The sequence below is a fragment of the Phodopus roborovskii genome, unplaced genomic scaffold, assembly GCF_943737965.1.
Source record: "Phodopus roborovskii unplaced genomic scaffold, PHOROB, whole genome shotgun sequence".
NCBI lineage: Eukaryota > Metazoa > Chordata > Mammalia > Rodentia > Cricetidae > Phodopus > Phodopus roborovskii.
Window position 1 is genome coordinate 644846 of NW_026125938.1, and position 21765 is coordinate 666610.

Genomic DNA, 21765 nt, shown 5'->3' on the forward strand with positions numbered 1-21765 from the left:
TAAAAAAGCAGTTTACTCCAAATATGTGACAGACACAGTATCCTAATCCTTCAGACAAATTTTAACTCTATTATTTTGCAATATGATCTAAATTAAGTGGTTGTGTACAAACACACACACACATACATTGATATTTTTCAGTTCAGTTAACTGTTTCTAGACTATGTCTTAACAAACAAAATTGTATTTTTTTCCTTTTTTTTCAGATATTTCTTTCTAATGAATTGACCATAACAATTTTAAATTTCTAAAATGGCCAACAGACCATAGAGAGATATTTATTTATGCACTTACTTGAAACCAACAGCTTCAACACACTGCTGACCTTGATTTGGGGCCAACTATAATTTATTTTCCATGGCACATTTTCTTTTTTTCTGTTAAACCATGAGAAGTGAAAATAGTACATCTGTTGAAAGTCTTCAGCATGGGTTATGATCCTATTTAACAATAATCTGAGCCAAAGGATATCTTATATAGGTAACATATCAGCATGTAACAATTTCACAGTTATGTTAAAGCAGAAAAGGTATTTTACATAATTGGAATAGTCAACTTTGGGAACTAATTTCATAATATTGTGTATAACAATAAGAGTAAACCAACTGAAAAGGTAATATTTTGACAGTGTAGATGGAACTTCTGAATACCGATTAAAGCATCTTAGATCAGATATATTTTATGTGTCTATGGAAAAAGATATTGAACTTCTGTATTTCCTTTGGATACAATAAGAAAATAATATCACCAAAGACCTTTTATGTAGCAAAACTTCACATTAGATAGCCAACATGATATGCCTGTGAACATTTTAACTGTATGGGAATATATGTATATACAAATACATATGTGCATGCAATAACAATGCATTAAATTACGCCATGAATTTGAAGGAGAGCAGGGAATGGTATATGATGGTGTTTTGAAGAGGGAAAGATAAGAAAGAAATTTTGTAATGATATTAATGTCAAAAATAAACAAACAAAAATATCTAAATATTGACAATGTTAACATTTTGTTTTAACTGCAACATTACCAGATACAGGAAGCCGCAGGAAGTACCTGTTCTTGTGCAAGGGCCTTAGAGTTTAGAGGAGTGGTTTTTATGTGTTGTTTTGTTTTATGAATCTTTTATGCATAGTAATTAAAACTTCAGACATAACTTTGGCTCTGACATTAAAAGACAGAGAAATTTCTTGCTTAGTGCAATAATGTCAGTATTGAAAAAAGGAGAAAAATAAAAATATCATATATAATATTCAAGCATAGTATATCTAAGAACAATCAATATTATTTCAGAATCACTGACTGTAAGGACTACATATTAAATGCTGTACTTTTAAATGGAATTATTGGGAAATTGTTTGCTTATTACATGTTTTTAATACTCTGTGTATTCAGGGTCACCAAGATCAAGTGAAGGCATCACCATGCCTGATGAATCCAGTTTACCCCTTAGGATGCATACAATGAAAGAACATAACCAACTCCATATGTGCCCAAGTACAAATAAATAAATAAAAATAATTAAATTGTGATATTCTGTTTAATCACAGAAACATAGATTCTGTGACTCTTGAAATGATAATGTATTTAAATTGCATGCACTCATCTGAATCTAAAAATTCACTTATCTGATTTTAATCATTGTGACCAACGTAAGATACAATTTAAAATGAAAATGATAATACGGGTTCTTCAGTATGGCATGCTTATGATAATTTGTGTGAGAGACAGAAGCTTAAACAACATTTCTCCACAACTTGTTAATATGCTTTGTATAATATATGAAACTTAAGTGCTTTACAGAAGTTCCCTTTATAGAGGTCACCCTGCAGTGAATCATCCAAAGAAAGTATTTCTTCATGACCATGGAAATTTTATATATATGTATATAATATACATATACATACGCATACACACACATACACACACACATGTATATGTGTGTATATATATATATATATATATATATATATATATATATATATATAATTGCTGCTGAACTTAATGAAGGGGTCACATCCATACCTCCAACAAGTTAGGTTAAGTTGATGTCCTCAAATAAGCCAATTGAAAGAGCCAATTTTTGAAATGTGGGAAAATAGATTTTTCTCGTTTGTTTTCAATGTACCTCACTTGAAAGTGGGACTCAAATAGAAAGCAACAGATGCACATAACTGACCAGTCTATCAAGGTGTTCCTCCTGTCTCATTTCTAACTGCCATCTGTAAGGTCATCTGACAGGTTCAAATATTTCTTCTGAGATAAGTTTCTCCTCTGGGTGCTTCAGCTCTAAGGCTTCAGTCATTTCCTTCAGCAGGTAATTCAATAGTCTGATAGCAAAAAGAGGTGCACAGGTATCTCTTTAGAATATTCCTGCAGTAAAAGTCGATTACAGAATAGAACAAGAAGTTTGAGTCTCTGTTATTTAAGTTAATGGCACCAAGCAATCCAAGTTGATTAATGTGTATCTTCCAATATAAATCATAATGATAGAACTTAATTTTCTCTCTAAATTTGGAAGGAAAGTCAAAAGTCAGTGATTTTAAAGAAAACAATGATTTTGAGGCACTTATGAAACCTTACTTTTTTCTCCTTTTTCTCTGTCACTCTGAAAATCAGAAAGTAATATTAATTGCCATCTTCAAGTTCTGGAAAGCATTGTTCTTTTTTTACAATACAAATCACTCCTTACCTATATTGAAACCTGATAAAGTGTGTATACTTTATAAATATCTTGATAAAAATTAAAAACACCAATGGAAATATTACTTTTTCTTTTTGAGATGATAAATGGTTTATTGTCAATTTGCTTAAACCAGATGAGTAATTTTGACAACTAAAGATTAGTTTCTACTATTATATTAAGAGACTATTACATAGGGTTATAGAGGTGGTTCAGTGCTTAAGAATGGTTGGTGTTCTTACAGATGACCTGGGTTTGGTTCATACTACCCAAGTCAGATGTTTCAAAATCACTTACACTCTTAGCTCCATGGGTTTTAAAACCCTCTTCTGGGATACTAGGGCACCATACATACATGCAGATCCACATAGACAAACTGAAAAATATTTTAAAATTAAAAATAAACTCATAATAAATTTTAAGCCAAGAAAACTAATTTAAAAATTATGATCTGTTGAAGATATTTCTACATACATGGAGAAAGCAAAATGACTACCATTTGTTGTCTTTAATTTTACTTTTTTACAATGAACTATAAACATTGAAAATATTTTTGAAAAGGTGGCTATGCTTTTATATGATTAAATATGAAAACTATTTGAAAATTGTGCTATGTTTTGTTACTTCAAATGCAGCATTGTGAAAGTTAGATTAATAAATATAACAATGTTCTATGATTTATTTACAATTAGCTGACATATCCTGCAAAATGTTAAAGAGATTGCAATAACCCTGTAAAATGAATTATGTCTTCAAATGTTGATACATTGTCTTTTAATAGGCTGATTCCTAATTTGAATCTCACTTTCTATATTTTATAACTAATACAAATATTTTTGCTTTCCATCTGTCTTTTACTGACAACAGTTCCAGTTTAAACTGATTTTGGCATATATTCCCTCTCAAGTGCCTTTCTGAATTATACAACATTATTATTCATTGAATTCAAATAAAAATAGATGGTACTTAAACACTTCATTCTCCAAGGAAAGGAAATTTGAAACCCCCTCTGAAACAGAAGCAATCATTTTGACCTCTGTGTGAATATTAATATAATATTTACTCTTAAACATTTAAGATGCTCAGAATATATAGTTACAGGTTTCCTTAACTAAAATCAATTATTGACTCAATTTTGTAAAGTTGTGCCTTTGAGACAGAGTTCATATTTAACAATTATATTTTATTTCCAAAATAACAAAATAGGGCCAGTGAGATGGCTCAGTGTTTAACAGTGCTTACTGCTAACACTGATGACCTGAGTTGGATTCTAGAATCCACATGGTTGAAGACAAGATCTCACACATTCATACATGCATGCATGCATACACAAATATATGGATATGGGAACATCAAAACAGTAAAAGGCAGCAAGGTCTTTTGATAGTACATATCTTTCTACATTGTTCAGTATGTAATTCTGCCACTTTCAAATAGCTGAGATTTTTCACAGTACCTATTTGGAATTTTCATTTTTCTTTGTTCAGAAAAGATGACTAACAACCCTTATCTGGTTATACATGCTTTCATAAAACTTACATTGCAGATATTAGGCTCAATGTGTAGAACAATTAGCAAATAGTATTTTTATGTGATGGAACAAAAAATACAAGAGATTGTAGTGTTCTGCCAGATTTTCAAACAGTTGTGATTTTTCATAGGAAACCTAAAGGGTGGAGATGTTTTCTAATACACACACACAGACAAACACACACACACACACACACACACACACACACACACACACACATGCACACACACACACACACAAATAAAAAAATAGATACACACACTTTCATATTTTTATGGTCTTTATTTCTTTATTTCTCTCTCTTTCTACTTTTTTTTTTTTTTACAAAGGGTTTCTCTGTATAATCCTGGTTGTTCTAGAACTCACTATGTATACCAGGCTAGCCTCAAACTCATAGAACTGCCTTCTTCTGCCTCCAGAATTCTGTACTTAAAGGGATGCAACATTATATTCAGCCTATTCTCCCAACTTGGAAGAAAATTTTTGGTTTCCACATAAGTGAAACTGTTTGGTATTTCTTTTCTAGTTTACCATATTTCATTAAACATAATGTCTTTCAGATTAATTTGTGTTCCTTCAAGGAACAGGATTTCATTCATTTTTAAGTCTTGATATTATTTCATTTTGTATATGCACTAATTTATTTATTTAATCATTTGGCAGTGGACAACTATGCTAATCCTATTATATTGACTTTTATATAAATGGCATAACAATAAACCCCAAACAGCTAAGCTTCCAACTTGTGGGAAAAAATTAAAGTTTAGGTTTGGTGATGCATGCCTTTAGTCCTACTACTCTGGAGTCAGATGCAGGCAAATTTCAGAGTCCAAGGCCAGCCTGGTTTATAGAGTGAATTAGAGATCAGTCAAAGTTATGCAGTAAAGGAAAACCATCAAAAGCAAAACGCTGTTGAAAAAAAATGAGGGGTGGTGCTCCATCCTCAGGAAGCAACAGAACTTTGGCCACATGGTTCTGGCTTTATAGTTAAGACCACGAGAAAAGGGTAAGGTAATCTCCTTCCACATCTGAGGAAAGCTGCTAAGATATTTGTTAGGCAGGCCATATTCCAGCCCCTTTAAGAACAAGAACTTGGCATCACAATTTTCTGGAATAAAGGATAGAAGAAAGGGGTTGTGGAATTTGCCCTCAGGAGTAAGGTAAAACACTGAAGCCAGACATGTTTCAGGGGTGTACATGCGTTGAGACAGATAGGCAATGGAGTGTAGCTGTTTGGATATGTACAATTATATATAGGAAGTATGTGATCTGCTTTTTTATTTTGATTTAACATGGATTGCAGTTAAGAGATTTCATGAATGTCAGAAGAGACTTTGAACTTCAGACTTTTAAATAGTGCTGATACTGAAATAGACTGGGAATTGAATGCATTTTGCATTATAATAAGGTAATTAGATCTATTAGGCCAGGGAGTGGAATATGATGGTTTTAATGAAAATGTCCCCCATAGGTCAATAAAGAGTGGCACAATTAGGAGGTATGTCTTTTTTTGAGTAGGTGTGGCCTTGTTGAAAGAAATGTTTTACCAAGAGCAAGTTCTGAGGTCTCAGATGCTCAGACTATGACCGCTCTACCTGTAGTCTAGAGATAGAACTCTCAGCTACTTCCCCAGCACCATGGCAGCCTGCATGCAGTCTTGCTTCTTGCCCTAATGATAATGGACTAACCCTGTGAACTGTAAGCCAGCCTCAAATAAATGTTACTTTATAACAGTTGCTGTGTTTATAGTGTCTCTTCTTAGCAATAGAATCCCTAATTAAGTCACTCCATTGATAAGCAATACTAACAATAAAGTTTCATTCAAATCTTCTTTGCCATACTAGCTAGTCCCTAATTCAAATGACTTGACAGATTTACAACCCAACATTGGGGTGGGGGGGGATGGGAGGAGAGGGTGGTCAGGGTGAATGTAAGGCTCCACAGAGGATAATAGGTAGGGAGGGAGAGAGGGAGAGGGAACTGGGATCGACATGTAAAATAAAAAAAAAATTCAAAAAAGAAAAAGAAAATATCTATCTTACTTAATTTGTCCTTTTTCAAGTTCATTTTAGCAAAAGAAAAATTAAAATAATCACACATTGATCATAATTATATTAGGTGGCATTATGGAATACAATGACAATTTTGTTTTCTTAAGTACCATAGTAGAACAAGTCCATATTTTTCAATTATATCTAGAATAATTTGATAAATATTTCCTCATCAAGATCAGAGTATGGGACATGTGAGGCCATTCAGCAAGTAAGGCTGCTTTATATCAAGCCTGAGGAACTGAATTTGATCCTTGAGAAACACACAGAAGAAGAATAATATTAAATCAGTTTTCCTCAAAATCTACTGGTTTACTGTGGCATGGATAGACTCACACCTACATATACATTCACACAAAAATGAATATGATATAAGAGATTGTTTTAAAAATGAATAGAACCATGGCATTTTATTCTATTTTATTTTATTGTCAATATTAATATAGCATTTATTACCTAAATTAATTGGTTATTACAATTCATGAGCATTTCTTCCCTTCTAATGATATAACTTCATTTCCAGACTGAGTTCACAAAGATTGAATATTGCAAAAAACATGCAAATATGAATATGATATTATCATTATTGAACTGGTCAAAGTACCTATATATTTTCATTGCAATTAAAATATCAATCAATTTTACTACCTAATGTTTCACAGATAGATGTATTTTCTAAGCAGAAAAATCTGCATTAAATGAGGTTACATTTGTTCTGTTACACTATTTTCAGGGAAACATGCACATTTATTTAACCTAGGTAGGGAGCTGAAGGCAGACCAAAGTGTGCATACCAGCAAAGTCTAACTTGGCAAATCCTTAAGTTTTGTTGGAGTTACTTATAGGAATATAGGTGAGGAATTACTTACAGTAGTAGAAATAGCTGGAAGACAGCTGTAACATCTAAAAGACCATCCCATCATTGGTGACAGGTCAGGGGGTATAGAAATCTGGGAAGTAATTAGGGAAAGGGATGGGGGGGTGTCAGGGGGCATGTAAAAAAAAACAGCAACAGAAACCTGGAGCCCAATGTACAATCTACAGGTGGTTAAACAGACTGAAACATCTTTTTTTTCAGACATCTCACCTTGTATCTTTGAAGAAACAGATGTGTGTGAAGATGTCTCTCAGGAATCCTACTGCATATACTTGCTTGGGGAAGGTGGGGCCTAGGGAATCTGGTCATTTTCAGGGACTTCCTGAAGCCTATAAAGTGTTTCCTTCCTGAATTTAATGAGATTCCCTGCAGGTTAGAATGATTTACTTCCTTTACACCATCTTGTGTATTAATGATCTTCCTTGAAAGATGGACTATTTCACCTCCATTTAAAGCTTCATGTACCTTAATAAGTTTTCCTCTATGATGGACAGTTTTATCTTAGAGGAAATTACTTCGTAACAATTTCTCTGTATACTATACAAGCAGATTGAGTAACATTTTGCTCACACAGAAATTTTAAGTATAATGTTTCAATTCCTATCAGTTAGCATCAAGATGTTTGAGAATTATATAATTAACAGGGCTAGGTATACAGAAGTCATTGTGGGAAAACACTCTCTTAAGCTAGCTGATTACATTTGATTCTCTTGAGACTTATTTGGCAAACTGGAAGCAAAAAATGAAAAACTAGATCAGCAAATTACAAAGTGCTCTTCAAATATTACTCTGTTCTGACAGGGTCTGTTTGATCCTGTGATGAGCTGAGGTTGAGTTATGAAGGAGTAAAAATTACAGTAATAATTGATAAGAGAAGGACTAAGCTCAAGATATTATGGAAAACAACAAATAAATTTCTAGAGCCAGAAAAATTGAATTCAATTTCTCCAGGGTGGTCATTACTGCTATCTAAACCCAATCAGTAAAACAGTAAGAAGTGAAAGAATACCCTAGATCACTACATCAGAGTTAAGCCTGACTTGAAAATAACAAATAAATAAAAAGTAACAGTGACTTGAACAAAAGACTATATTTTTATTTTAAATATTATTTTAAATAATATTCCAGGCAGATGTCTTAGACTATGCAGCAACTGGAGAACCCATTTTGTTGTGATTCCTTTGACACAGGTTATTTTTCCTTATGGCCAGATAGCTGCTCTAATACAAACTATCTTGATGGCTTTCCATTTGAAAAGTATTCTTTTTTTATGGGAGGATTCCGCTTTTAATGATATATTCCAGGAGTCTGGGGCTTTAAGGATGGCATCATAAATAATAGCTTAAAAACCTGAAATGCAACTGCACTGGAATTATACTCATACTTACATACTGACCTTACAATATAAACTTTACAGTCCAAGACATATAACTGCTGTATTTTTCAGTTGCAATAACTAATAAAACAAAATGTAGGTGTCACTATTAAGTTTTCTACTCTATAGACAAAGGTTACAGAATTGATGAAGAAAAATCCCATTCTTATCTTCACTGTGAGTTACTAAATAATAGACTTGATTAGGTTATCGACATAAAAATTAATGTATTTTGTGCATAATGAAATCATTGCCTTAAAAATTTCTATTAACTTATAACTTCCAAATACGTTGAATTATTTCAATTGTAATCAACTGAGTATTTATATAATCAAACCAGTCCTTTGGTTAATCAAGAATTTAATAATGCATATTTAACACTTAGACTATGGAAAATCTGTCTGAATAACATCTCAAGTTTTCTACTGCTGTAAGGGACACTATGACAACAGTAACTCTTATAAATGAATACATTTAATAGGGTAGCTTACATTTTCAGAGGTTTAGAACATTGTTGTTTGGTGCTACATGTAGTGTGCAGGCAGACATAGTAGTGGCGCTAAACTACCTACTTTGATTGTCAGGAAACAGGAAGTGGACTGAAACACTGACCATAGCCTGAACATATAGAAGATTTCAAAGCCTGCCTCCACAGTGACAAAATTCCTCCAGAAGACCAGATCTTTTCCACAAGGCCACATCTCCTAATAGTACCATTCTTTAGTAGTCATTTTCTTTCAAATCATCACAATAGCTCATAAGGAATTTAATACAATATAAATATATGTATTATCTGTAGTTGGATTGAAGTTTTAAAACTAAGCATTTTATTGATGATTTAAAATATATTAACAATTATTCACAAGTACTTATGTATTTGTGTTTATGTATCTGTGCTTTGATAAAGTCCTATTTGATATATCTGTGTTATGACCTCTGTAGAGACTTTAATTTACATAGTAATCATCTGGTGATCCTTCTGCAGCTGTTTCTACTTCCTGGATCTGCAGTGAAATCTGATGTACCTTTGCTCTATGTCCAGCCTACAATCCATACCACCAGAAAAGCTAGGAAATAATAATGACCCTAAGAGAGACATACAGGGTCCCTTGGAAATGGGGAAAGGGACAAGATCTGCCAATCAAATTGGGAACATGGGGGGAAGAGAGAGGTAGTTAGGGAGAAGAGGAAGGCAGTGGTGGGCATGATGGAGCAGGAAGATTGAATCAGGAAAAGAATAGAGGGGAACAAAAAGGGAAATATCATACTAGGGGGAGCCATTATAGATTTTAAGAGATATCTGGCATTAGAGAAATGTCCAGAGTTCTACAAGGATGACCCCATCTAACAATCTAAGCAATAGTGGAGAGGCTATCTTAAATGCCCTTCACTGATAATGAGATTGATGACTCCCTTATATGCCATGCTAGAGTCTTCATCCAGTATCTGATGGAAGCAGAAGCAGAAGCCCACAACTAAATGCTTCCAAACTCTTGGAATCAAGTTGCATACAGGGAGGAGTGATAAACAAAGGCTTCAAAGCCAGGCTGGAGAAACCCATAGAAACTGCTATCATGAAAAAGGGGGAGTTCATGGACTCTCCTCTGATACCTGGGAAACCAGAATAGGGCCAACCCAGATTCCCTGAATGTGGTGTTAGTTGGGAGGATTGGGCATTCTATGGGGCCTGGTAGTGGAGCAGTATTTATCCCTAGTATATGAATGGACTATGGGAGCACATTCCACATAAAGGGATACTCCCTCAGCCGCAAAACATGGGGGAAGGCCTGGGCCCTGTCCCAAATGATATGACAGACTTTGCAGAGTCCCCATGTAAGGCCTCACCCTCACTGGGCATCAGAATGGGGATTGAAGGGGGGTTGGTTGGGGCAACAAAGGAGGATGGGAGGGTGCAAAAACTGGGATTGGTAATGTAAAACATGCTTGCTTCTATTTTAAATAAAAGTTATATACATATATATTCATATATACAACATTAATATGCTGTTCAAGGATTAAAATAGAAATCTGGGGTGTCAGATAATAATTAGTTTTTGTTTTGTTTTTTATTCCTTTGGTTATTTAATGAAAATTTGAATAGTATTATTCTAGGATATTTTGTACAAATACGATGCCATAACACTTTTTTTGAATTTTATATTATGTGTCTAAGTGTTTCCTCAGCATGTATGTATATGTACTATATTCATCCATGGTGCTGCAAAGGCAAAAAGTAGTTGGTTTCCCTGGAATTGTGGTTATAGTCTATTTTTTTTTCAGTTTACTGGAGTTCCTTTCTTTATTTTTTTATTTTTTTAATTTATTTTATATAACAAAGTACATTTAAATAAAAACAAACATTTATATACAATATTTGGGAATTTGGGAGTTGTTCTTTCAAAACTACTTCCTGCTGGTAAGGGGCGCTGTCATGGCGGATTCGAAGACGATGCAGAAATCCTGGCTGTAGTCTGTAAGGCTACTTTGTCCAGCTGTTTTGAATGTAGGATCACCTGGTACTGTTTCAGGCGGTCTGGCTTGATCAAACCACATTAGTCTGTAAGGAATCCACATCTTTTCATTTTCTGTGGAAACAAAAATAGAAATCCTGTTCCCCAGTAACTTGTCCTTCAACTTAATTTTTTGAGTCAAAACATTTTTTTTTATTGAATTTATCATTTTACATGTCGATCCCAATTCCCTGTTCCTCCCTCCCTGTTGCTTTGCTCCTTGCCTCCCTCCCTCCCTCTCCAATTCCCCCTTCCCTCCTTCACTCTGCTTTACCCTCTCTGCCCTCTCACAGGCACTCTAACCACCCTCCCCTCCCATTCCCCCACCCCAATTCCATATGTAGGGGAATGCCATCCAGTTGGGGTCATGTAGATCTGACAGGTCATGTGAATTAGGGACTAGGGCTTCTCTCCTGTCTCTAGATTAAGGCAGTTATCCCTCCATGGGGGATATGTTCAAAAAGTCCTTTTGTGCACCAGGGATACATCCTGGCTCCACTGTCTTGAGGTCCCTTAGACTGCTCAGTCCTTCTGGCTGAGACCCATATTCAGGGGGGGCCTGGGTCAGTCCCATGCTGGCTTCCCAGCTATCAGTCTGGTGGCCTGTTAGCTCCTCCTTGTTCAGGTAAGTTGTCTCTATGTGTTTCTGCCGCCTGGTCTTGTCCTCTCCATCTGCATCTGGGTTCTAGTTCGACTCAGTGTTTATGTATGGGTGTTGGCTCCTGTTTCCAAGAGGCATTAGTTGAGGACTCCATGGAGAAGTTCGTTGTTGATCTCACTCTCGGGGAAGGGCATTTATGATAGCCTTTCCACAGAAGCTCAAATTGTTAGTTGGGAGCAGACTTGTAGATCTCTAGACCTTTCTTTGTGTTCAATTTTATCTTCAAACCAATACTGGCTCCCTCTTTTATGTTCTCTCTCTCTGTCTCTGTCCTTCTCTCCCTCTTTCCTGTCTTCTATTCCAAACCAGGCTCAATCTTTCTGGTCACACATGTTTTCCTTTCCTCCCCCTCATTTTCTCCTACTTCTCTCTCCATTCGCTGCCCCTCCACTTCCCCTGAGCTCTGGGGGACTTGTCCCTTCCCAGTTCTGTGAGGGACTTTATATGAATCTCTTAGAATATACCTTGTATCCTAGTTCCTCAGGTGGTGTGAATTATAGGCTTGTGATCCTTTGATCTAGGTTTAAAATCCATATATGAGTGAGTATATACTGTGTTTCTCTTTTTGTGACTGGGCTACCTTATTCATGATGGTTTCTTCAAGTGCCATCCACTTGCCTGTGAATTTCAAGATACCATTATTTTTTTCTGCAGAGTAGTATTCCATTGTGTAGATATACCACATCTTCATTAACCATTCTTTAATTGAGGGGCATCTAGGTTGCTTCCAGGTTCTTGCTATTACAAATAGTGCTGCTATGAACATATTTGAACAGATGTCTTTGTTGCATGGATGTGAATCCTTTGGGTATATGCCTAAGAGGGGTATTGCCGGGTACTGTGGTAAGCTAATTCCCATTTTCCTGAGGAACCACCATACTGATCTCTGAAATGGCTGTATGAGTTTGCACTCCCACCAGCAGTGGAGGAGTGTTCCCCTTTCTCCACATCCTCTCCAACATAAGTCATCATTGGTGTTTCTAATTTTAGCCATTCTGGCAGGAGTAAGATGGTATCTCAAAGTTGTTTTGATTTGCATTTCCCTGATAGCTAAAAGGATGTGGAGCATTTTCTTAAGTGTCTTTCTGAATTTTTGATTTCCTCTATTGAGAATTCTTCCTTCAGTTCTGTACCCCATTTTTTAATAGGGTTATTTGGTTTTATGTTGACTAGTTTCTTGAGTTCTTTGTATATTTTTGAGATTAGCCCTTTGTCGGATATAGGATTGGTGCAAATCTTTTCCCAGTGTGTGGGCTGCCGTTTGGTCTTGTCCACTGTGTCCTTTATAGAGGAACTGCCTTAACTTTCTCTCCATTTAGTTTGATGTTGGCTGTTGGTTTGCTCTTTATTGCTTCTATCATATTTAAATATGTTCCTGTTATCTCCAATATCTTAATTATGAAGGTGTGTTTGCTTTTGTCAAAAGCTTTTTTTTCAGCGTCTATTGAAATGATCATGTGTTTTTTTTTTGTTTTGTTTTTTTTTTTTTTTACCCAGGTGATTTCTAGTAATTCATATATTTTTATTTTGAGGGATTTTAAAATTTTAAGTAGAAAAATAATATTTGTATACATTTAAGTGATTGAGTGGTGTGTGATTTTGGAATATAAGTACTGTGATTAAGTTAGGGTAATTTCTAAACACATGTAAACACCAACACCAAAACCACACCAAGCTATTCAGATTCCTTGAGAAAGAATATCGATAGTAATATCTGTGATATATATATATATATATATATATATATATTTAGAAAGATGTTACATACAAATAAACCATATTTAAATCTAAACACAAGAGGGAAGATAACATCAATCATTTATAATGAATTCGGTTTTTGTTTTACTGTTGTATCAACATGAATGTAGTGCCCTTTTTGTTTTGATGAATGCATTTTAGTTTCCTCTTTGTAAAATACTGTTATTAATATAATACTAGGAGATGTTGGAGACTGAGCTGGTAGTCAGAATAAAAAAAAAAAAAAACCTGGAACCCAACTTTGACCTTCTAACAGCAGCCTAAATCCACCTCGTTGTAATATGTATTTATAAAATATTCCCTCTGAAGTTTTAGTATTTACTTTCCCAGTCACATTTGCTCTGGTAGCAAGCAAGTCTTTGTTTGAAAAATAAATGTAAAGTATGAATTTTCTGTTTCTGGTTTGCTGAGAATGTATGTACTTGTCCTCATCTACTACATTGCTATCATTAGTTTGTCACCCAGAATAAATAAAAATGATTTCTGAATATAGGGGAGACCACAAAATGTAGATAAGGAGATGCCAGCATTATGTAAAAAGCAATACATATAAATTTGAAAAAAAAATATCATTATTCTCCATCCATGGTGTTTCATTCCAGTAGATACTGAAAGGTGAACATGCTCATTAATGAACCATTATAATTATTTGCTATTTATTCTTAGTGTCTTTAAATTATTTCTTATATGTATGTCTTAATTATAATTATCTGAGTCATAATTCCCATAGAAAATGAAAACACAACTTGTTTCACTGGCTGAGGTTCTCATATGCCTTCTGTGTGAGACCCCAGATCATAACTTCATAAACATCTAAACTGGCACAGACAGAAAAAGTTAAAAATTCAAAAGGAAGAATTAATTCTGTGAAGAATTAATCTAGAAAGACTTTGTAGGAAACTTGGGATTTATAATTGACTTTACAATTTTTTTTCCTCAGAGCAAGAGGATTACAAGTAAAACCTCATAAGTACTACAAACTAAAGATAAAATTTGAATATGGGCAAAGTCACCAGTATTCTTCTGTTGGATGATGTTTGGTAGAGTATTTGCTTTAAATCCAAGTAAAAGGATTCTGTAGTTGGTTTGTTGCAAGGAAGCCCCACGTGTCATGTGTGCACATATATGAATATTTACACTTGTGTGTGTAAACACACATACACAATGATGATGTTATATATGTTATTTTATGGGGATTGTTCTTCTGTATATGTTTTTCTCTTGTTAATGAATAAAACACTGATAGGCTAATTGACCAGACAGGAAGTGACAAAGTTGGGCAGAATCAGAATATAAGCAGGGACAGAGAGGAAATTGCCCTCTTCTCTGCAGAGACACTGAGCATAATCTGTAGCAGGTAAAGGTGTTGCAGGTCCAGCATTTTCCCATAAGATAAGAACACTTGGAATACATGGATTAATAGAAATGGGTTAAAATTAAGATAAAGCTAGCCAAGAAGATATCCTCATCACAAGCCAACATTATTATGATTAATGTAAGTTTCTAAGTGTTCATTTGGGGGCTGAAGGGTAATGAAACCTGCTGGGTCAAGATGCTCACATTAACATATCTTCTTGCCTGTATTTCCTGGATTTGACATTCAGTGCTAGCAAGGAAGAAACTATGTGCCCTAAGTATCTGTTTTTATCAAACAACATCAGGCTCCAGAGAAGGCTTTTATATAGATACTGTCTTCAAAACAAAAGATGAATGCATTGAAATGACATGAAGATTTAAGATCAGGATCACTTACATGCTAGAAGATGAATATTGTTTGATTAGGGGAAGACTTAAGTGTCAGAATCCTAAGTTATAAAAAGATAATAAATTAACTGGATGGATCCATTCCCTCAGCATCAATTGAATAATATTTTACTCATTAAAATATAATCTCTTAGATTAAGACAGTTATCCCTCCATGGGGAATGTGTTCGAAAAGTCCTTTTGTGCACCAGGGATACATCCTGGCTCCATTGTCTGAGGTCCCTTAGACTGAGACCAATATTCAGGGGGGCCTGAGTCAGTCCCATGCTGGCTTCCCAGCCATCAGTCTGGTGGCCCGTTAGCTCCTCCTTGTTCAGGTAAGCTGTCTCTATGTGTCTCTGCAACCTGGTCTTGGAGAGGGAACTGGGATATTAAAAAAAAATGCTTTAACTCCAAAATTTAAGTTCAAGGACAAGTTACTGGGGAAAAGGATTTCTATTTTTGTTTCCACAGAAAATGAAAAGATGTGGATTCCTTACAGACTAATGTGGTTTGATCAAGCCAGACCGCCTGAAACAGAGTACCAGGTGATCCTACATTCATAACAGCTGGACAAAGCAGCCTCACAGACTACAGGATTTCTGCATTTTCTTCGAATCCCCCATGACAGCACCCCTTACCAGCAGGAAGTAGTTTGGAAAGAATGACAACCAAATTCCCAAATATTGTCCATAAATGTTTGTTTTCATTTAAATGGACTTGGTTATATAAAATAAATTAATTTATTTTTTAAAAAAATAATCTCTTAATAGCAATTCAAAATATCTCATTTTTTCTGTCTTTCATATCATGTTCTGCTTTTCATTGCATACATATGATTTACAGTGGGATTTTCCAAATTTGAGCATGTATTATTTATATCATGTATTACTCTTCAGTGTTAATTTGTGTATACTTAGTATCACCATCATTTACATTTACAAGGACATACGCATTACACACTAGAACTATAAAAATATAGCTATCCACAAAATTCTTATTGATCTTCATAATTTATAAAAAAGCAAAACTTTGATAAATAATTTTTGTCTGTAAACTTCACACATGTAGATACACTTTCTGAACATATCCAACTCCATTTCCCTCCTCTCCAATATTCCTTTTATATTCTCTATTAATATTCATTCTCAAATTCATCTGCTTGTTTAAATAACCACCTAGTCCCCTTAGTACTGCTGGGATGTGCATTGATGTGAAATTATCATCTGAAATTTATAGTCTTTTATTGGTTGCATCCCTGAAGGAAACCTCTCTCTTGCACAGCAGACATCAATACCTATGCTAGGATTTTGGTTGGCTTGATTAGGTGGTTCTTTTTTACTGAGAAAAATCTCCCGTGAATTCATAAATGCAATGACCCTGTCATGTTTCATTGCAGAGGTCCACTATACCATGTTTTATAAAATTTCTGTCCCATCCTTTTCATTAATTGCTGAGATTTGGAGGGAAAAACTGTGATATAAATTTTCCATTTAAAGTTGAGCACAACAAAAAGATTATCTCGTGAGGATTGAGAGAAGTACTAATCTATGAGAACAAATTAAGACTTTAGGGGGCAATTTATTACTAGATCTATTTGGTAGAATGATATTAGCTTCTCCCTTAGGGCCTATGATTTAGCTAGCCATGGTTTGTTGACCCAGTTAAGAGTACTAGATGATATGTGTTAACTCTTTTCAAGTTGAGGTCATTAGGTTGCATAGGTTGCCACTCAATATTAAATGATTCTTTTAAACTATAGTAATATAACTCTGTGGTAGAGCTTTTGCTTCACACAGTCAAGAACCTGAGCTTGATTTCAAGTAGTACAAAAGAGAACATAATAATTTTGACATAAGATTTTCACAATAACTCATAATATATTATACTGTGTCATTTAATTTTCAACAGGGATTCCTATTTGGGGGGTAATAGATTAAATTTTGTTGCATTTTTACTCAATTTATATTTTGGTGAATGCATTTTTAAATTATGTAAACTGGATGTAATTATTTTTTAAAAATCTCTTTAGTGTGATGGCTTGAAAGAGAAACATCTACTTTAGTATTTGAATATTCAGTCTCCAGTTGGTGGCACTGTTTGACTTAGGAGCTGTGTCATCTTATTGAAGAAAGTCTGTCACTGGAGTAAGGCTTCAAGATTTAAAAGCATTTCACCATTCCCTATGTGACTTCTCTACTTCATGCTTGCCATCAATGATATGAGTGTGATGGCTAACACAAAATTTATTACCATTTTATTCAACGTGAATTATGTAAAAATATTTTATGGCACACTAAAAATTACTTAAAATTCATAAAAATAAAGCTCTATTACATAATTCCATAATAAGTATGGCTCTAGAACTCCTTCCCCATTATCAGAGTATCAAGACTTGTGCAAAATTTGCTCATTTAAGACTTATAAACATAGCTTTATAAAAATTTTTCAATAAATTAGGATATGAAAATAGAAATATAAATCACACTTTCTCTGTTTCATGGCTTTATCTGTATCTTTTAAATACTCAGTTCACGGTATATAGCCTCTCTTTGTCTCCTTTCCCAAACACAGAATAAAGAAATTATGAAGGATATGTTGAAGATATTAGCTTCTAAATAAGTATAATTGATCATGTATACTAGAGCTATATAATATCATATTTTATTTTATAAAAATGTACAATGCAGAATTTGAAGTGAACAACTGAAGAAGGAGCATAGACAGAACCCTTTGTGAACTCTTTGTTGAATGGTTAAATGTTGTGGATGCAAATGTACCTTAAAACATATTACGGGGCAATATTGATGTTATTCCTTAATATGGATTGAATACATTAATTGTAGTTTAATATAAAGGCATATAATGAAAAACTGCTCTGCTGTGCTGGCACACGCCTTTAATCTCAGCACTCAGGAGGCAGAGGCAGGTGGATCTCTATGAGTTCAGTGCCAGCCTGGTCTACAGAGCAAGTATCAGGACAGGCTCCAAAGCTACACAGAGAAATGCTTTCTCAACAGAGAGAGAGAGAGAGAGAGAGAGAGAGAGAGAGAGAGAGAGAGAGAGAGAGAAAGTAGAACATTTTCAACTCTTCACCAGTAGAAACTGCATATCATTATAACAGAAATATTATATCAACTTCTAGCCTTAAATTGGCTCTGAAACTTCAAGCATATTACTTGCAATCTTTGAGCACTCATCTTTTGCTTTAGTTTGAGAATATTATCAACATGCTCAAGTGGAGGAAATTCAAGAATGTACATTGTAGATATATATAATTAGTTCATTTTCTTTTGGTAAAAAGATTCGGATGCATTTGAATGAATACATTCATTACATCTTAGGATTCTAAAGGTAAGCATGTAGGACAAATGTAATTGTTTTCTAAAAGAAATTAAAAAAGTACTTGAAAAGATTTTCTTGAATTTTTGAGGGCTAACATTTTACAATTATGAGGAAACACAGCATTTCTGTTCATACTCAGTTTGCACAACCATTTATCATTGTTTAAATAGTCAGTAATACATGATTGGTCAGGCCAAAGAGAAAGTCATGATTTCCAAAGAGAAAGAGAGAAGCAAGAAGAAATGAAGTAGCAATTTTTGAAGTAGATGTTCAAAGCATATCAGTGTGTACTGCAGAGGTTTTTATTTTATATTAATGAGTAGGTTGTTTTTAGTACTCTGCACTCAGAAAGTTGCATTTCTTAGATCAGAATAATTAAGATGGAAAGATTCATATCTACAATCCCCTTAGAGTTAGGGTAATCATATATGCTGAATAAGATAATTCAGTAACCAAATACTGAACTTTCAATGGTACATTATCACTATTATCACTAGATGTGGCTTATAGACACAATATGGGCTGCTTGTTTTCATCTTGGCAGTTGACACAGTAAACATTAATTGAATGTAAGATCATGGTTGAAATTATAAACTCTACTAGGGACATTTCAATAACACAGTTTTGAACAACTATTAGAGTGCACCCTGACATAAACATGAGTAAAAAATCCATAAATATACACTTTCAACTATGTATCCATATCAGAAAATAAAATTATTTGTTCTACAAGAAAATGATATTTTAGGCATGAATAATTTAGTAACAAAATTTTCATTAAATTCAATTTACTAAAATAATTTTCAAACTGTTAAAATAATATCTAAAAGCTACTGCTTGATAGGCATTATTGTGTGCTAAGGGATTGGATAGATTGCTTAGAAATTAAGGACATTTGTTACTTTTGCAGAAGTCCTATGTTTGATTCCAAGCACCTACATGGTGTCTTACAACCTTCTGTAACTACAGTTCCAGGGTTTTCAACAGCTTTTACTAGCTTCTGCTGTCACTGCACTCATGTGGTACACAGATATACTTGAAGAGAAAACACTCATACCAAAAAATAAAATTAGGTACTTTTAAAAATATTATGTATCAAATATATTTCACTAAAATTATTTAATGTCAATAACAACCCTAAAATATTTTCCATAAAATATTAGAAAAGAAAACTGAGTCGTAAATTTCTAGACACTGCAAAAACCTACACCATTCAAATTAAGGTAACTCACTGCCATACTATTGCTTTAAGAGTAAGTGAGGTAGCAAGACGATCCATGATTATGACTTTGTACTGGTCTTTTCTTACATATACTTTAAAGTAGACTGTCATTCTTTCTGTAAAACTAATAGCTACTAACCCCACCAAGAAATTCGTCTGAACATTGGGACCAAATTTACTAGGGAGGCCCAGAAAACTTGTAAAATTTTGTAAATTTTTCTACACACAAGTAATGATTATAAACACAGTGCTCCTAGTTAGTTTTTCATTGCTAAGACCCCCATCCTGTAAACATTTGCATACTTTGCTACTATACCCCTCTACAATTTCTGTTAATTGCAAACACCCTTCCACTCTGTTTCCTGTAATGTGCCTCTTTACTGAATGTTCATGGTATAACTGAGAGTGCACACTTCATTAAGTACACTGCATCTCAAGGCAATGATACTATTTCCCACTGTTTGTAGAAACTATATTACCAAAGGCAAATACCACCAATATCACTGTTGTTCTTTCTTGCAACAACCTGTTAATTTAGATATCACATATTAAAGATAAAATGTTCAAGTATCCATAGAATAAGATTATTTTATGCATACTTTTGGTAGTATATCTTTAAAAAATACTTACACAGAGTTTCCAATTTAAAATATTGTACCAAAGAGAACTGATCTTTTAAGGTTAAAAAAACAGGTAATTTTCTAGATGGGGGCTATACAAATATAGAAGCACCAGAAAGGAAGGTGACAGGAGGATACAACTTTGTTACTTTATAACTATGTTTGAGTTGGAATTTCCCATAATCTTAACACTTCTTAGAAGAAAACAGTGGTTGTGTTAGAAAATAAAAAATAAATTATTTCATGATAAAAGAAACATTTCATAAAGAACCAGTACTATTTTTATAGTTCCATCAGTTTCTTCTTCTTTTTAATATGTTTTACTAGTAAGTATTATTCCCAAGTATTGCTGAAAGAGCTTAGATTAGTGTGCTTAATTTATAGAGTGTATTAGTATTGATTGAGTTAAGAAAATTTTCTTACTTATTTTTTCAAGTAATAATTGTTCATCCTGTCCCTTTTCTCTTAGATGTAAGAGAGTAGCTATGTCTGAGGGTTATAGAGGAAAATATGAGATATTTCAGAGAGTCCAGCAGAAATGAAAAACCTCACTGTGTTCCATTAATTGATAAGTTCAATCAGTACACTTAAGTACTCTTTTTGAATAAAAATAATGTAAAATTTCATAATTCATTATATACATCGTATCAGCAAACCTGCATTATAGTCACATTTATATGTAAGGAAATAAACACTATTTCTGAATGTGATTCTAAAAGTAATATTAGGATGCCTCTACTTATTTCAAAGGAAGACATAAGATTGTGAGAACAGGCAGCATCTATCAAATGAAAGTATTTATGAGGTCTCCTCAAAATATAATATTTAAAATATAAAATATAACTTGGATCCATAAAGCTTACTTAAAGGATTTTCTAAATTTAATATATAATACCATACATGTTTATTTTAATTTTAAGGTGATGTTTAAATTTTTTATTGTCATTTTAAGAAATCACTGAATATAATTAAAGGAAATAAGATTATGTATTTTTGGTACTTATTAGTATTTCTCTATCCATAATTTTATGATTGAGTACAAAATGACTGAGGCTAAAAAATAATAAAGGTGGTTGGGCTGAAAATTGCTTAGATCAATAAAAAGCAAATTTGTTTTCATAAAAAAAAATGTAACTACAGAGAATTTGCTGGTAGTATCATACAAATGAATGTGTATAAAAATGGAAAAGGAAAGGAAAGCTCCAATAAATCATAGCAATGAAACATAAGAGAAGATCCTAAGAAGTTTTTAGAAGAACAACCTAACTCGGTTGATTTTTGTCAGCTCTACACAACTTAAACATGCCTTGGAAAAGGAAGTATTAATTGAGAAACTTCCTCCATCAGATTGGCCTGTATCCAAGACTGTGTGACATTTTCTTA

At 33.8% G+C, this 21765-nt stretch overlaps 1 non-coding gene across 1 annotated transcript; it reads right to left on the reverse strand.

The window, feature by feature from the left end:
* Window positions 1-204: 204 nt before the first annotated feature.
* On the reverse strand, window positions 205-341 carry LOC127218049 (small nucleolar RNA SNORA2/SNORA34 family). Its single transcript, XR_007834146.1, has one exon. It is a non-coding gene; the product is annotated as a small nucleolar RNA SNORA2/SNORA34 family (small nucleolar RNA).
* Between the last annotated feature and the right edge of the window lie 21424 nt (window positions 342-21765).